The following is an 18,601-nucleotide window of genomic DNA, read 5'->3' as shown; positions in this document are numbered from 1 at the left end:
TATAATAAAGCCCATAATCATTCAAAACAGATAAGAAAATAGCATGAATGCTTCATAAATTATAGATACGTTGGAGACGTATCATCCAGATATGCCTCCACTATTTTGCCGATTTGCTTTTCCAGGCATGTTTGAATCATGCGTTGGTAGTTTGCGCCAGTATTCTTAAGCCCAAAGGGCATATTGTTGAAGCAAAAAGGGCCATATGGCGTTATGAAAGCTGTTGCAACTTGGTCGGACTCTGCCATCTTTATCTGATGGTATCCAGAGTATGCGTTGAGGAAACACAGCGAGTCATGTCCTGCTGTGGCGTCAATGATTTGATCGATGCGAGAGAGGGGAAAGGGATCCTTGGGGCAAGCCTTGTTGAGGTCTTTGAAGTCGACACATAGGCGCCAGGATTTGTCCTTCTTTGGTACCATCACCAGATTTGCCAGCCAATCCAGATGCTTGATATCTCTAATAAATCCGGCCTCGAGTAGCTTGGCTAGCTCTTCCCCCATGGCTTGCCGTTTGGGCTCTGAAAACCGCCTTAGAGTCTGCTTGACAGGTTTGTATCCTTTCAGTATATTGAGGCTATGTTCGGCCAATCTGCGTGGGATTCCCGGCATGTCCGATGGGTGCCAGGCGAGAATGTCCCAATTCTCGCGTAAGAAGTCTCGCAGTGCGGTGTCCATTGCGGGGCTCAACTGTGTCCCGATGGAAGCTGTATTCATGGGGTCCGTTGGATGGACTTGGAATTTGACTATCTCGTCTGTGGGTTTAAATGAGGTGGACTTGGGTCGTTTGTCGAGTATCACGTCGTCCCTGTCCATGGTGGCCCGAAGTGTTGTTAATTCTTCGGTTGCTAGGGCTTCGGATAATGCTTCCAGGGCTAGTGCTGCAGTTTTGTTTTCAGCGTGAAGTGCGACGTCCGGATCACTGGCTAGAGTGATGATTCCATTGGGTCCGGGCATTTTAAGCTTCATGTACCCGTAATGGGGTATAGCTTGAAAGCTTGTAAACGTGTCCCGCCCTAGAAGGGTGTGGTATCCGCTGCTGAAAGGAGCCACTTGGAATGTGATTTCTTCGGACCTATAATTCTCCGGGGTGCCGAATACCACATCGAGTGTGATTTTTCCCGCACACCACGCTTCCCGACTAGGGACAATCCCCCTGAAGGTTGTGCCACTTTGTTCAATGCAGCTTTTATCAACTTCCATCTTGTTGAGTGTTTCTTCATAGATCAAGTTTAATCCGCTTCCGCCGTCCATGAGTACTTTAGTGAGCCAAAAGCCGTCCACGATCGGGCTAAGGACCAAAGCGGCCGGAGCCCAGACGGTCTGGAATCGAGGTTCGTCACTGGCATTGAAGGTTATAGCAGTGTCATTCCATGGATTTATTTTTGCCACATGGCAGATTTCAGTGGAGCTTCGATGAGCTCACTTGCGCCTATTGTTTGAGGCGAAAGTCTCGAAGACTGTTAGTACCGTATTGTGCTTTTTAGCGGGATGTTGTTCTGCTTTATGGCTTGCAAGAAGATCCTCGCCACTTTTTGCAACCTGCCGGAGTATCCAACATGCCCTAAGGCTATGAGTTGGTGTTTTGTCCGGAGTACTGTGGAATTTACATGGCCCATTGAGCCATTCCTCCAATACGGTTCCCCGCCCTGGGGTGGGCTTTGGTTTCTTGGGGATTGGATCGGCCGACTTACGAGAGTTCGCCCGTTTAGTTCGGACAAAGGTTTTGGTGAGAGACAGACTATCCCAAAATTCTGTTTGGGTTTTCCAGGTGCTTTCCATTGCACAGTACTTCTGTACTATGGTCGCCAAGTCAGCAAAGTGTACCATGTCACGGCGACTTATAGCATTAAGGATTCCTTTGTTCGTGCAGTTTTTGCAGAAAAGTGAGACTACGTCCTCCTCACGACAGTCCTTGACCTTATTTAGCACAAGGAGGAATCTGGCCCAGTAGTGATGTACTGTCTCCTGGGGCTCTTGCCTGATGTGGGAGAGACGATTTAAGTCCGGGTGGGTGTTGTTAGCTGAATCCGGATTCTGATCTGATCTAGCACCCAGGGGCATGGGAGCTTCCGAGTCTGACAGCTCGGGATCCAGGGTGCTGCCCAATTTCTCCGGCCCAATGCCCGATTCTAAGTCTGGGACCCGGGTCATGTCTTCCCTTGAGCAGGTGTTCGGCTCAGGGAGCTCGGTGATCCGGACATAATTCGTCCTCAAAATTGAGGGGCAATCCGTGTGTGGTTCCTCCACTACCGCTATCTCATGGGTGGCCGGCGGGGATTTAATGTCCCTTTGGTCGGGTTTAAGCCCGATCCGGTCGTAGTCTGTAGCGACTCCCAGAGTGGCGATGTGATCCAAGAGCTCATTAAGGGAGGAGAGCTCTATCGGATCCATCTTTTCGGCGAGTTCCGAATTGATGCGAAGGTTATGCGTGATGACCCGAGAGGCCATCATCGGCGCAACTGCCGATGGGGCAGCCATGATGAAGCCGCCAAGTCGGAGAGTTTGGCCTATAGCCAGAGCTCCCCCTGAGGTAATGTTGTCCTTGACGACGAGACGAGCCATCGAGCCTTGTAGCAACGACATAGAGGAACTCTCAATGAAAGCACCAATGTCAGTGTCAAAACCAGTGGATCTCGGGTAGGGGGTCCCAATCTATGCGTCTTAGGCTAATGGTAACAGGAAGCAAGGGACACAATGTTTACCCAGGTTCGGGCCCTCTCGATGGAGGTAAAACCCTACTTCCTGCTTGATTAATATTGACGATATGAGTAGTACAAGAGTAGATCTACCACGAGATCGTAGAGGCTAAACCCTAGAAGTTATCCTATGATGATTATGATTGTAATTGTGATCGGCCTTCTAAGGACCAACCTCTACGGTTTATATAGACAGTGGAGAGGGCTAGGGTTTACACGGAGTCGGTTACAAGGAAGGAAATACAATATCTGGATCGCCAAGCTTGTCTTCCACGCAAAGGAGAGTCCCATACGGACACGGGACGGAGTCTTGAGTCTTGTATCTTCATGCTCCAATAGTTCGGACAAAGTATATAGTCCGGCTGTCCAGATACCCCCTAATCCAGGACTCCCTCAGCCATGAAATCTGAGATGGGATCCATGTATGAGAACAAAGTGTGGGCTTTGGTTGACTTGCCCGATGATTGGCAAGCCATAGAGAATAAATGGATCTTCAAGAAAAAGACTGACGCTGATGGTAATGTTATTGTCTATAAAGCTCGACTTGTTCCGAAAGGTTTTCGACAAGTTCAAGTAGTTGACTACGATGAGACCTTCTCACTCGTAGCGATGCTTAAGTCTGTCCAAATCATGTTAGCAATTGCCGCATTTTATGATTATGAAATTTGGCAAATGGATGTCAAACCTGCATTCCTTGATGGATTTCTTAAAGAAGAGTTGTATATGATGCAACCAGAAGGTTTTGTCGATCCTAAAGGTGTTAACAAAGTGTGCAAGCTCTAGCGATCCATTTATGGACTGGTGCAAGCATCTCGGAGTTGGAATATATGCTTTGATAGTGTGATCAAAACATATGGTTTTATACAGACTTTTGGAGAAGCATGTATTTACAAGAAAGTGAGTGGGAGCTCTATAGCCTTTCTTATATTATATGTGGATGACATATTGTTGATGGGAAATGATATAGAATTTCTAGGTAGCATAAAAGGATACTTAAATAAGATTTTTTTTCAATGAAAGACCTCGGTGAAGTTGCTTATATATTGGGCATCAAGATCTATAGATATAGATCTTGATGCTTAATTGGACTTTCACAAAGCACATACCTTGATAAAGTTTTGAAGAAGTTCAAAATGGATCAGTCAAAGAAAGGGTTCTTTCCTATGTTACAAGGTGTGAAGTTGAGTCAAACTCAATGTCCGACCACTGTAGAAGATAGAGAGAAAATGAAAGTCATTACCTATGCCTCAGCCATAGGTTATATCATGTATGCAATGCTGTGTACCAGACCTGATGTGTGCCTTGCTATAAGTTTAGCAGGGAGGTACCAAAGTACTCCAGGAGTGGATCACTGGACAACGGTCAAGAACATCCTGAAATACCTAAAAAGGACTTAAGATATGTTTCTCATTTATGGAGGTGACAAAGAGCTTGTCGTAAATGGTTACGTCGATGCAAGCTTTGACACTGATCCGGATGACTCTATGTCACAAACCGGATACGTATTTATATTGAATGGTGAAGCTGTCAGTTGGTGCAGTTCCAAGCAGAGAGTCGTGGCGGGATCTACGTGTGAAACGGAGTACATAGCTGCTTCGGAAGCAGCAAATGAAGGAGTCTAGATGAACGAGTTCATATCTGATCTAGGTGTAATACCTAGTGCACCGGGTCCAATGAAAATCTTTTGTGACAATACTGGAGCAATTGCTTAGCGAAGGAATCCGGATTTCACAAGAGAACCAAACACATCAAGAGACGCTTCAACTCCATCCGCGATCAAGTCAAGGAGGGAGACATAGAGATTTGCAAAATACAAATGGATCTGAATCTTGCAGACCCGTTGACTAAGCCTCTTCCACGAGCAAAACATGATCAACACCAAAACTCTATGGGTGTTAGAATCATTACTATGTAATCTAGATTAATGACTCTAGTGCAAGTGGGAGGCTGATGGAAATATGCCCTAGAGGCAATAATAAAGTTGTTATTTATATTTCCTTATAACATGATAAATGATTATTATTCATGCTAGAATTGTATTAACCGGAAACTTAGTACATGTGTGAATACATTGACAAAACAAAGTGTCCCTAGTATGCCTCTACTTGACTAGCTTGTTAATCAAAGATGGTTAAGTTTCCTGACCATAGACATGTGTTGTCATTTGATGAACGGGATCACGTCATTAGAGAATGATGTGATGGACAAGACCCATCCGTTAGCTTAGCATAATGATCGTTAAGTTTTATTACTATTGCTTTCTTCATGGCTTATACATATTCCTCTGACTATGAGATTATGCAACTCCCGAATACCGGAGGAACACCTTGTGTGCTATCAAACGTCACAACATAACTAAGTGATTATAAAGATGCTCTACATGTGTCTCCGAAGGTGTTTGTTGGGTTGGCATAGGTCAAGATTAGGATTTGTCACTCCGAGTATCGAAGAGGTATCTCTGGGCCCTCTCGGTAATGCACATCACTATAAGCCTTGCAAGCAATGTGACTAATGAGTTAGTTGTGGGATGATGCATTACGGAACGAGTAAAGAGACTTGCCTCTAATGATATTGAACTAGTTATGAGGATACCGATGATGGGCAAGTAACATACCAATGACAAAGGGAATAACGTATGTTGTTATTGCGGTTTGACCGATAAAGATCTTCGTAGAATATGTAGGAACCAATATGAGCATCTAGGTTCCGCTATTTGTTATTGACCGGAGATGTGTCTTGGTCATGTCTACATAGTTCTCGAACCCGGGGTCCGCATGCTTAACGTTCGATGACGATTTGTATTGTGAGTTATGTGTTTTGGTGACCGAAGATTGTTCGGAGTCCCGAATGAGATCACGGACATGATGAGGAGTCCCGAAATGGTCGATAGGTAAAGATTGATATATTGGACAATAGTATTCGGACACCGGAATGGTTTCGGGATGTTTAGGATATTTATCGGAGTACCGAGGGGTTACCGGAACCCCCTGGGGAAGTAATGGGCCTTCATGGGCCATAGGGGAGAAAGAGAGGGGAGCCTTCAGGGTGGCGTCCCCCAAGGGAGTCCAAATTGGACAAGGGGGAGGGGGCGCGGCCCCATTTCCTCTTTCCCTCTCCCTCTCCCTCTCCTTCCCTTTTCCTTCCAATGAGAAAGGAAAAATAGGGGGCGAATCCTACTATGAGTGGAGTCCTAGTAGGACTCCCCCCCTTGGTGGCTGGCCTCCTCCTCCCCTCCTTTATATACGGGGGAAGGGGGCACCCCAAAGTACAATAGTTGTTCGCTTAGCCGTGTGCGGTGCCCCCCTCCACAGTTTACTCCTCCGGTCATAGCGTCGTAGTGCTTAGGCGAAGCCCTGCGCGGATCACATCACCATCACTGTCACCACACCGTCATGCTGACAAAACTCTCCCTCGACCCTCTGCTGGATCAAGAGTTCGAGGGACGTCATCGAGCTGACCGTGTGTTGAACTCAGAGGTGCAGTACATTCGGTACTAGATCGGTTGGATCGTGAAGAAGTTCGACTACATCAACCGCGTTAACCTAACGCTTCTGCTTTCGGTCTACGAGGGTACATGGACACACTCTCCCCCCCTTGTTGCCATGCATCTCCTAGATAGGTCTTGCATGATCATAGGAAATTTTTTGAAATTGCATGCTACGTTCCCTAACACACGTATGGTGAACCGTTATGCAACGAAGTTGGAGCATGAGATATTTTTTGATTGTCTTCCTTATGAGTGGCGGTCGGGGACGAGCGATGGTCTTTTCCTACCAATCTATCCCCCTAGGAGAATGCGTGTATTACTTTGTTTCGATGACTAATAGATTTTCACAGTAAGTATGTGAGTTCTTTATGACTAATGTTGAGTCCATGGATTATACACACTATCACCCTTCCACCATTGCTAGCCTCTCTAGTACCGTGCAACTTTTGCTAGTACCATACACTGTCGGTGTTCTGGGAACAGGGGTCCCCAGACTTGCCTGCCTGCGGCCCACGGCATGGCACTCTCAGCGGCCTGGTACATCCCATCTTCATCGACAACCACTCAAGACCCTCATGAGGGCCCAAGCCTCACAAGGCGGACGACACAAGACCTCCTCAGGGGCAGCCTCGCTAGGCTGGCTCGCGAGGAGTAGAGATATCAAGGCAAGGGACACCTCGCGAGGTTCGCGTGATGTGAGCCATGACGACCGAAGCCAGGCAGGCGCCAGCGGGCGCAGAGTACCAGTTTCCTCTTTGGTGCTAAAGAGGCAGGCACAGGCGAGGAGTCCCGAGGCATCAGGCAAAGGTTTCCATATCGGTGCAACAAGACCAAGACCAGCAGGACGGCAGGACAGAGGTCATCGCGGAGCCCACAGCTACATCACCACCGGAGCCTTTGGCAGGCGAAGACCACCTTTAGTCAGGATAACTTGTACTGGTTGTCTCCCTTCAAAATTGGCCGTTGTGGGATCCCTTCCCGCCTACATTTGGGGAGAGGACTAGGGCCTCTATAAATAGGACTAGCCACCACCATAGGAGGCAACTCATCTGGGGATGGATCATTTAGATCACCCTCACACACACAAGCTCATCGAGCTCAAGAAGACCTCTCCTCAGGAGGTTGTTCATCCCTTGTACTTGTTCATCCCCAACCAACAAGGCAATCCACCACACCACACTGGAGTAGGGTATTACACCACAACGGTGGCCCGAACCAATATAAACTCCTATGTCTCTTGTTCCTTGGGTTCGGTGAGCTAGGCCTTGAAATCGTTGCAAGAGTGAGCTAGGGAGAGAGACAGATCTTTGTGCGCACCCCAGTGTTCGAACCTCAAGGGTTTGCCAGAACCCAGAATCCGACATTTGGTGCGCCAGGTAGGGGTGCGCCGAAGCTTCGCTCCTCCATCAGCTTCGCCTCTCCGTTCGATCTCCATGGCTGGAGCCGCTCCGACGGACGCCCCCAACGGCGCCATGGGGCTCAGGGTACTCACCTCCCGCATTGCGGCGGATGCAGTGGCCGCACAAGTCCAAGCCGGAGATGCCACCCCGCTACGATGGTGCGGCAGATCCGTTCATCTTTGTGCTGGCGTACGAGGAGGCCGTTCTGGAGGCTGAGGGCGACGACAAGGTCATGGCCAGCTGGTTCCCCATGGCCCTTGCTGGTGTGCCACGCGCCTGGCTACTCCACCTGCCAGGATCCTCTGTGGCTATTTGGGAGGAGCTACGTGGACTTTTCGTCACACGCTTCGCGGCACCAGCGTCAGTCACCGTCGCAGCCCTCCTCGGCGGCTCACAAGCGCCACCCTCGGACCACCATGCCAAGCAGTTTTTCCGCCAGATCGGCGCCGCCTCTGTGCAGTAGGGAGCCCCTCCAGGATGGGCGGCGCCCAAGGCCGACCTCACCTTTGACTCAGGGGACCACCCCGCAACCACTGCCGGCTCGGGCGTGCTCCCATGCTCTGCACACCCACCATCTGCAACGTAGCCATGACCAAGACCCTCATTGACGGTGGAGCTGGCCTCAACATGCTCTCTGTGGAAGCTTTTGGCTTGCTTCACATGTCGCACGATCGGCTCCACCCTACCAAGCCTTTCTCCGGAGTCGGTAGCGGATCCACTAGGCCCCTAGGGCAAATACGCCTCCCGGTCACCTTCGGTACCCAGGACAACTACCGCACCGAGCTGAACAACTTTGACATCCCCGTGTTGGTCTCCCATACAATGCCATCCTTGGGTACCCAGTCCTGGCTCAGTTCATGGCAGCGACCCATCCGGCCTACAACCTCATGAAGATGTCGGGGGGCAGCGGCGTCCTCACGGTGGCGGAAAACACCAAGGAGGCTTTGGCAGCTCTCAAGCTCGCCTTCCGGGCCACCGCGATAGCGCGCCCGGCTAATGAAGTCGCCCCATGGGCTAAGGGGGGCGCGCCAGCGAAAATGAAGCAGCTGCTCACTCAAGATTGAGCCAAAACGAAGCAAGTGCCGGTCGAGGAGGGCGGAGCCTCGGGAGCCACCTTCACCATAGGCGCCAACCTCGAGCCGGACCAAGAGGAGGCATTGCTGAAGTTCCTGTGCGCAAACAAGGAGGTATTCGCCTGGGAACCCAAATAGCTGGTAGGGGTCCCAAGGGGGGTAATCAAGCATTACTTAAGGGTGTGCCCCAACATGCGCCCCGTGAAGCAGAAGGTGCGGCGACAATCTATGGAGAAGCAGTCCTTCATCGTCCAGGAGACCCGCAAGCTGCAAGCGGCGAGTGTCATCCGCGAGGCCCGGTACCCTGAGTGGCTGGCGAACCCCGTCATCGTGCCCATGAAAGGCGGAAAGGAACGCATGTGCGTCGACTTCACCAACCTCAACAAAGCCTGCCCTCAAGACCCATTCCCGCTTCCACGCATCGACCAGATCATCGACTCCACTGCCAAGTGCGACCTGCTGTGCTTCCTGGACGCTTTCTCGGGTTACCACCAGATCAAGATGGCGGCGGAGGACGTCGAGAAGATACTGCTACACCTGCATGCCGTTCGGACTGCGCAACACTGGGGCGACCTTCTAGCGGCTGATGCACATCGCCCTGGGCTAGTAGCTCGGGAGGAACACGAAGGCCTAAGTCGACGACATCGTGGTAAAATCTCGGGAGGCAAGGACCCTGATTGAGGACCTGGAGGAGACCTTCGCCAGTCTGTGCCAGGTGGACCTGTGGCTCAACCCAGAGAAGTGTGTGTTTGGTGTTCCCTCCAGCAAGCTACTGGGCTTCCTCGTGTCCCACAGGGGTATCGAGGCTAACCCAGAGAAGGTCAAGGCGATAGAAGACATCAGCCCACCACAAACTTTCATGGAAATGTAGAAGCTTGCGGGCTGCATGACCTCGCTGGGGCGCTTCATCTCCAAGCTAGGGGAGCGCGCCCTGCCTTTCTTCAAGCTAATGAAGAAGGGCCCGTTCGAGTGGACCCCAGAGGCCGACCTGGCGTTTCAAGACCTCAAGAGATACCTGACCAGCCCTCCGGTGATGGTAGCGCCTCGTCCCCTCGAGCCCCTAGTGCTCTACCTAGCCGCCACTCCCCACTCGGCCAGCACGGCGTTGGTGGCGGTCCGAGAAGAGCGCCAGGCCAAGAGTCCGCCGCATAATGCCGCACCTTCAGCCGGGATGACGCGGCACCAAGACGATGCCACAGGGGCTACAACGGCGCCAGCGAATGGTCAGGCCCTGCAAGACGGAGCTCTCGAGGTCCCCCTACCTCAAGAGGCACCCCAACCTCCAGAGGCCTCAGGTCCTGCTGATGCTCCAGCCCTCGTTGAGCACTCGGTGTACTTTGTCAACATGGTGTTGCGGGATGCAAGGGCACGATATCCCATGCCACAGAAGCTTCTGCTCGCGCTCCTGGTGCCCTCATGCAAGCTGCGTCATTACTTTCAAGGCCACCCAATTAAGGTAGTCTCAGCCTACCCACTGGAGAGCATGCTCCGGAGCCCCAACACTGCGGGAAGAGTCGCCGAGTGGAACATGAAACTGCAGGTGTTTCAGCTAGAGTTCAGCACAACTAGGGTCATCAAGGGAGCCGCCCTTGCTGACTTCGTGGCCGAATGGACCGACGCTCAGGAACCTGAAGCAGGCAAGAGACGATCCCTCTTGCCAGGAAGCAAAGCACCGGACGGCTGGGTCATGTACTTCGATGGCGCTTTCGCACGCCAAGGCACGGGGGCTGGAGCCGCACTCATCTCGCCCACCCAAGACAAGCTATACTATGCCATGCAGCTTTGCTTCCAGTGGGGCGAGAAGGTCTCCAACAACATCGTGGAGTACGAGGGGCTGATCGCCGGCCTCAAGGCAGCGGCAGCCCTGGGAGTGAAGCGTCTCACCATCAAGGGCGACTCTCAGCTCCTCGTCAACTTCTCCAACAAGGTGTACGAGTCAAGGGACGAGCACATGGAGGCATACCTCGCGGAGGTGTGCAAGATGGAGAAGCAATTCTTGGGCCTGGAACTGCAGCATGTGCCTCGCGGCACAAACAAGGAAGCCGATGAGATCGCCAAGAGGGCGTCAAGGCATCATCCCCAAGAACCTGGTGTCTTCGAAGAGTGACTCTTCAAGCCCTCAGCGGCCCCCCGGTCGCTGAGCCTGCACCGCTTCAAGAGGAGCTTCCCCAGCCATCAACCTCAGGAGCCCCTGCCTGTGGCCCGACCTCAGGAGCTCGCCTGCTCCTAGCACTCGAGCCCCGGGAAGGGTGCTAGACCGAGGAGTTCAGGGCATAATTGATGCAAGGAACGTTGTCGGAGAAGTAGGAGGACGCGGAGCGCGTGGCCCGGCAAGCTATGACATACTGCATCCAAGATGGTGAGCTGTACAGGAAACAGCCAAATGATGTTTCCTTGCGATGCATCTCCAGGAAGTAGGGGAGCGAGCTGCTAGCTGACATACACGGCGGAGATTGCGGGCATCACTCGTTGTTGCACACCTTGATTGGCAAGGCGTTTCACAGCGGATTCTACTGGCCCACTTCACTCAATGACGAAGCCGAGTTGGTAAGGTCCTGTGAGGCCTGCCAGTTCCATGCCAAGCAAATCCACCAGCCTACCCAGGGCCTCCAGACTATCCCGCGCTCGTGGCCGTTCATAGTCTGGGGGCTGGATATCCTAGGTCTGTTCCCTCGAGCGCCTGGGGGCTACCGCTACCTCCACGTTGCCATCGACAAGTTCACCAAATGGGCAGAGGTGGAGGCCGTCCGCACCATCCCAGTCGGGTCCGCAGTTAAGCTCATCAAGGGCCTCGTGAGCTGGTTTGGGGTCCCTAACCACATCATCACCAACAATAGCTCGCAGTTCACTAGCAATCTCTTCAAGACATATTGTGCTAACCTTGGAACGCTGATATGCTATGCCTCAGTGGCACACCCCAGGAGCAACGGCCAGGCCGAGCATGCCAATGCAGAGGTCATGAGAGGCCTCAAGACCAGGACCTTCAAGAAGAAGCTCGAGGCATGCAGAAGGGGCTGGCACGATGAGCTGCCGTCCGTGTTGTTGTCCATCCGCACCACCGCCACCAAGCCAACAGGCGAGACCCCATTCTTCCTCGTCTACGGGGCCGAAGCAATCCTCCCTCACGAGGTTAAGCATCACTCTGCATGGGTCCTGGCGTTTGACAAGGCATGTCAGGACGCCATGGGGGGATGGACCTCGTGCTGAGGGAGGAGCGCCACCATCAAGCCTCACTCTAGGCGGCAAGATACCAGTAGGCGCTGCAACGGTATCACTGCCGCAGCGTCCGCTCGAGGTGGGTGATCTCGTCCTTAGGCGGGTGCTCTCCAGGGAAGGGCTGCATAAGCTTTCACCCATGTGGGAGGGCCCATTTAGTATTGCCCACGTCTCCAGGCCTGGCGCCGTGTGCCTGGAGACGCAGGATGGGATCCCCATCCAGAACGCCTGGAACATCCAGCACCTCTGGAAGTTCTACCCATGAAGCAAGGCCCAGTGCCTATGAAGGTCTCCGGTCGTGACACTCTCACGTAATAATGAGTGGGTTGTACATGCCCCGGAGTCTCCGGAGTGCCGCCCTCGGGCCTTGGGGGCTCCCTCCCATGTCCTAGTGGCAGCACTTAGCTCCGCGCTGGTGAGAAGACTAGACTAGATGCCGGACGCGGCTGTTCATTTGCTTTTTGTAGTTGGCTTGCACCCCTTTTAAATGGAATTTGAAGTTCTGGCGTTTCTCGTTGGCTTGGTTGGATTTCCTCTTCTCTCTGTTTCTCCCCTCAGTTCTTTGCTTTATGCCAGGGAGGGCGGCAGTTGCCCGACGCTCTCCCTCGCACGCCTCGTGAGGGGGCTAGACAGGTGCGTGCGTGTGCGCTCCCCTAATCTCCGTGAGGCGCCCTCGATCGAGCTCCTAGCTGGCACATCCCCTTTTAAGTTCATACCCCACGGGTATCGCAATGCGGTGCGCTAGGCCATGGTCAGCCCATGCTCAAGGCCCTGTGCAAGAAGGGATAAGGATTTCCTAACGAATTTTTTCAATTTCTCGTTGTCCCCCAAGTCGGCAGCAGGGAAGCCTCACCAGAGGCTAGGAGGCGCACGCCCACACCAAGTGGAAACTACCTCGGATGTACCAAGCTAAGTTATCCCCTTACGCCTACATAAATCACAGATGACACAACACAGCCCAGAAACAGTAGACATAAGCATAAAGCAACATAAGCATTACAGTTCATTACACGCCCTCGCAGGGCCCCATACTTGTTTCTAAAATGCAGGAAGAAAGGGAAAGACAGGCAAAAGCGCTCCTACACCCGCGGCTGCTCACGAGGATCATCTCTCAGTGCCCCCGGGACTCAGCCGGAGCCCTCCTCGCGCTTCATTGGGGTGTGGTGACGGGACGACCTGCCACCGTCCTCAAAGCGAGCCCGACGGCGCGGCGGTTGGTCATAGCCGATGCTGCTGGAGCTTTCGCCGGAGGAAGAGCTGTCGCTGTCGGACGAGCCATGGCCATCACTGAGGACGAGTTCGCCCTCCTCCTCGTCACGGCCGTCGCCGAGGCCGAGCACTTCGTCACCGTCGCTGTCCTCGGGGCAGCACCCAGAGCGGCGATCATCTTCCCTGAACACCCTCACAAAGAGGGTTGCGGCACTATCGTACTTGAAGTGGAGGGTGCACCGCCTGGTTAGACCGCTCGCGCGGGCAAACGTCTGTCAGCCGCGGGCCAGGGCTACATTGCCTGCGGCGGAGACCTCCAACACAACCCATGAGGCATTGCTGCAGCAGCCGTCGGCCTACAGCCAGAGGCTGCTAGGACCCGTGGCCGGCAGCTCACCGGCAAAGGAGCACGGAAGCTGAAGCCAGGTGCCAGGCGGGTTCTCTGACCACACGACGAACTCCGGCAGCACCTCCGCCGAGTGGAAGCGCGACCGGGCAGGCCGGGCGACCATGGCTCACTGCCCTTCATTGGCGGGACTGCCACATCTCGAGCGGCTCCCGCCGCGCGAGGAGGCGCCGCCGCGGCCGCCAGGAACGGCACCGAACCCCGACGACATTCATCCGCGCCCATGAGGGACCACAACGGGGGTTGCGGCATGCTTGCGGGGGCGACCACGCCCCCTCTTAGGCGAAGGCGAGCCGGGCCCCTCCTGGCAAGCCTTTCCCTTCTCTGCGGCCGAGAACCTCTTCGTCGGCGCCATGGGTGTCGCTACAAGGCGACGAAGCAAGGAGGAAGAAGACAACGTAGGCGAAATGGAGGAAGATATGGGCAACGGGGGCTTCGTCCCTCTCCTCATTTATAGCCAGGAGGAGGCCAACCGTCGACCTCCACGATCGCAGGTAATGATGGTTTTTCTGCATGCACCAGGGACTCGTCAAGTCGGGCAGTTGCCGAGGCAGCATGGGGAAGCGGAGGCGCCCACGTCCTGTCAATCTCCACGTGTCAATCAAGGCCACAGGCAGTTAGGGCCTGCGGCGCTCCGCACTTGCCCTTTGGCTTCGCCTCCAAGCCAAGTACAAGTGCACCTTGGGCCCGGGGGCTACTGTCGGCGTTCTGGGAACGGGGGTCCCTAGACTTGCCTGCCTGCGGCCCACGGCGTGGCTCTCTCAGCGGCCTGGTACAACCCATCTTCATCGACAACCACTCAAAACCCTCGCGAGGGGCCAAGCCTCGCAAGGCGGACGACACAAGACCTCCTCAGGGGCAGCCTCGCTAGGCTGGCTCGTGAGGAGCGGAGATATCAAGGCAAGGGACACCTTGCAAGGTTCACATGACGTGAGCCATGACGACCGAAGCTAGGCGGCGCTAGCGGGTGCAGAGTACCAGTTTCCTCTTTGGTGCTAAAGAGGCAAGCGTAGGCGAGGAGTCCCGAGGCATCAGGCAAAGGTTTCCATATCGGTGCAACAAGACCAAGACCAGTAGGACGGCAGGACGGAGGTCATCGCGGAGCCCACAACTACATCACCATCAGAGCCTTTGGCAGGCGAAGACTACCTTTAGTCAGGATAACTTGTACTGGTTGTCTCCCTTCAAAATTGGCCGTTGTGGGATCCCTTCCCGCCTACATTTGGGTTGAGGACCAAGGCCTCTATAAATAGGACTAGACACCGCCATAGGAGACAAATCATCTGGGGACGGATCATTCAGATCACCCTCACACACACAAGCTCACCGAGCTCAAGAACACCTCTCCTCAGGAGGCTATTCATCCCTTGTACTTGTTCATCCCCAGCCAACAAGGCAATCCACCACACCACACTGGAGTAGGGTATTACACCACAACGGTGGCCCAAACCAGTATAAACTCTTGTGTCTCTTGTTCCTTGGGTTCGGCGAGCTAGGCCTTGAAATTGTTGCGAGAGTGAGCTAGGGAGAGAGAGATCTTCGTGTGCACCCCAGTGTTCGAACCTCAAGGGTTTGCCGGAACCCAGAATCCGACATAAACCCACCATATACCTTCCTAAAAACAACCACCATACCTACCTATTATGGCATTTCCATAGCCATTCCGAGATATATTGCCATGCAACTTTCCACCGTTCCGTTTATTATGACACGCTTCCTCATTGTCATATTGCTTTGCATGATCATGTAGTTGACATCGTATTTGTGGCAAAGACACCTTCCATCATTTTTTTATACATGTCGCTCTTAAGTCATTGCACATCCCGGTACACCGCTGGAGGCATTCATATAGAGTCATATTTTGTTCTAAGTATCAAGTTGTAATCTTCTGAGTCGTAAGTAAATAAAAGTGTGATGATCTTCATTACTAGAGCATTGTCCCATGTAAGGGAAAAAAGAGGAGGCCAAAGAAGCCAAAAAATGAGAGAAAAAGAGAGAAGGGGCAATGTTACTATCCTTTTTCCACACTTGTGCTTCAAAGTAGCACCATGATCTTCATGTTAGAGAGTCTCCTATGTTGTCACTTTCATATGCTAGTGGGAATTTTTCATTATAGAACTTGGATTGTATATTCCAATGATGGGCTTCCTCAAATTGCCCTAAGTCTTCATGAGCAAGCAAGTTGGATGCACACCCACTTAGTTTTCTTTTTTGAGCTTTCGTAAACTTATAGCTCTAGTGCATCCATTGCATGGCAATCCCTACTCACTCACATTGATATCTATTGATGGGCATCTCCATAGACCGTTGATACGCCTAGTTGATGTGAGACTATCTCCTTCTTTTTGTCTTCTCCACACCCACCATATTCTATTCCACCTATAGTGTTATGTCCATGGCTCACGCTCATGTATTGCGTGAAAGTTGAAAAAGTTTGAGAACATCGAAAGTATAAAACGATTGCTTGGCTTGTCATCGGGGTTGTGCATGATTTGAATATTTTGTGTGATGAAGATGGAGCATAGCCAGACTATATGATTTTGTAGGGCTAAGCTTTCTTTGGCCATGTTATTTTGAGAAGACATAGTTGCCTTGTTAATATGCTTGAAGTATTATTGTTTTTATGCCAATATTAAACTTTTGTTTTGAATCTGATGGATCTGAACATTCATGCCACAATAAAGAAACTTAAATGGATAAATATGTTAGGTAGCATTCCACATCAATTCTGTTTTTATCATTTACCTACTCGAGGATGAGCAGGAATTAAGCTTGTGGATGCTTGATACGTCTCCAACGTATCTATAATTTTTTATTGTTCCATGTTATTATATTATCTGTTTTCGATGTTTTATATGCATTAATATGCTATTTAATATTATTTTTGGGACTAACCTACTAACCTAGAGCCCAGTGCCAGTTTCTGTTTTTCCCTTGTTTTTTAGCTTCGTGGAAAAGGAATACCAAACGGATTAAAACCTTCGCGATGATTTTTCTTGGACCAGAAGACACCTAGGAGACTTTGAGATGAAGTCGGAAGAGCCACGAGGTGGCCACAAGGGTAGAGGGCGTGCCCCCTGCCTTGTGGCCCCCCCCCCCCGTGACTCTCCTGGCCTAATTCTTTCGCCTATATATTCACATATATTCCCAAACCACTAGAAACATCCACGAAAAGACTTTTCCACCGCCGCAACCTTCTGTTCCCATGAGATCCCATCTAGGGGCCTTTTCCGGCACCCGACCGGAGGGGGATTCGATCATGGAGGGCTTCTACATCAACTCTATTGCCCTTCCGATGAAGCATGAGTAGTTTAGCACAGACCTACGGGTCCATAGCCAGTAGCTAGATGGCTTCTTCTCTCTCTTTGATTCTCAATACCATGTTCTCCTCGATGTTCTTGGAGATCTATCCGATGTAATATTCTTTTGTGGTGTGTTTGTCGAGATCCGATGAATTGTGGATTTATGACCAGCTTATTGACAAATATTATTTGAATCTTCTCTGAATTCTTATATGCATGATTTGATATCTTTGTAATTCTCTTTGAATTATCGATTTGGTTTGGCCAACTAGATTGATTTTTCTTGCAATGGGAGAAGTGCTTAGCTTTGGGTTCAATCTTGTGGTGTCCTTTCCTAGTGACAGTAGGGGCAGCAAGGCACGTATTGTATTGTTTCCATCAAGGATAAAAAGATGGGGTTTTCATCATATTGCTTGAGTTAATTCCGCTACATCATGTTATCTTACTTAATGCGTTACTCTGTTCTTCATGAACTTAATACTCTAGGTGCAAGCAGGAGTCGGTCGATGTGTGAAGTAATAGTAGATTAGTAGTAGATGCAAAATAGTTTCAGTCTGCTTGACATGATCGTGATGCCTATATTTCATAATCATTGCCTTATATATCGTCATAACTTTGCGCTTTTCTATCAATTGCTCGATAGTAATTCGTTCACCCACCGTATTATTTGCTATTATGACAGAAGCCTCTAGTGTAACCTATGCCCCCCGGGTCTATTTTCCGTCATATTAGTATCCAATCTACTATTTTGCAATCTTTTACTTTCCAATCTATAAACCAAAAATACCAAAAATATTTACTTTACCATTTGTTTATTTTCAACTATCTCTATCAGATCTCACTTCTGCAAGTAACCGTGAAGGGATTGACAACCCCTTTATCGAGTTGGGTGCAAGTTGTTTGATTGTTTGTGCAGGTATTAGCTGATTTGTGTCTTGTCTCCTACTGGATTGATACCTTAGTTCTCTAACTGAGGGAAATACTTATCTCTACTTGCTGCATCACCCTTTCCTCTTCAAGGGAAAAACCAACGCAAGCTTGAGAAGTAGCAAGAGGTATCTCTGGGACCTCTTGGTAATAAACATCATTAGCTTGCAAGCAAATGACTAAGGAGTTAGCCACGAGGTGATGTATTACGAAACGAGTAAAGAGACTTGTCGGTAACGAGATTGAACTAGGTATATAGATACCGATGATCGAATCTCGGGCAAGTAACATACCAATGGACAAAGGGAATTATGTATGTTGTCATAACGGTTCGATCGATAAAGATCTTTGTAGAATATGTAGGAGCCAATATTGGCATCCAGGTTCCACTATTGGTTATTGGTTAGAGAGGTGTCTTGGTCATGTCTACATAGTTCTTGAACCCGTAGGGTCCGCACACTTAACGTTCGTTGACGATATAGTATTGTATGAGTTATGTGATTTGGTGACCAAATGTTGTTCGGAGTCCCGGGTGAGATCACAAACATGACGAGGAGTCTCAAAATGGTCGAGAGGTAAAGATTGATATATAGCAGGATGGTATTCGGACACCGAAAGTGTTTCAGAGGGTACTAGGTACTTATCGGGTCACCGAAAAGGAGTTTCGGGCACCCCCGGCAAAGATACGGGCCTAATGGGCCAAAGGGGGAACATATCATCCCCTGGTGCGCCCCTTCTTTGGAAAGCAGGACCTAAGGGAAGGAAAGGGGGAAGTGCTAATGACCCACAACTATAGGGGATCTATCGTAGTCCTTTCGAGAAGTAAGAGTGTCGAACCCAACGAGGAGCTGAAGGAAATGACAGGTGGTTTTTCAGCAAGGCA

This window comes from Triticum aestivum, chromosome 5B, assembly GCF_018294505.1.
Source record: "Triticum aestivum cultivar Chinese Spring chromosome 5B, IWGSC CS RefSeq v2.1, whole genome shotgun sequence".
NCBI classification, from domain to species: Eukaryota; Viridiplantae; Streptophyta; class Magnoliopsida; order Poales; family Poaceae; genus Triticum; species Triticum aestivum.
This window is presented reverse-complemented; position numbering follows the sequence as displayed.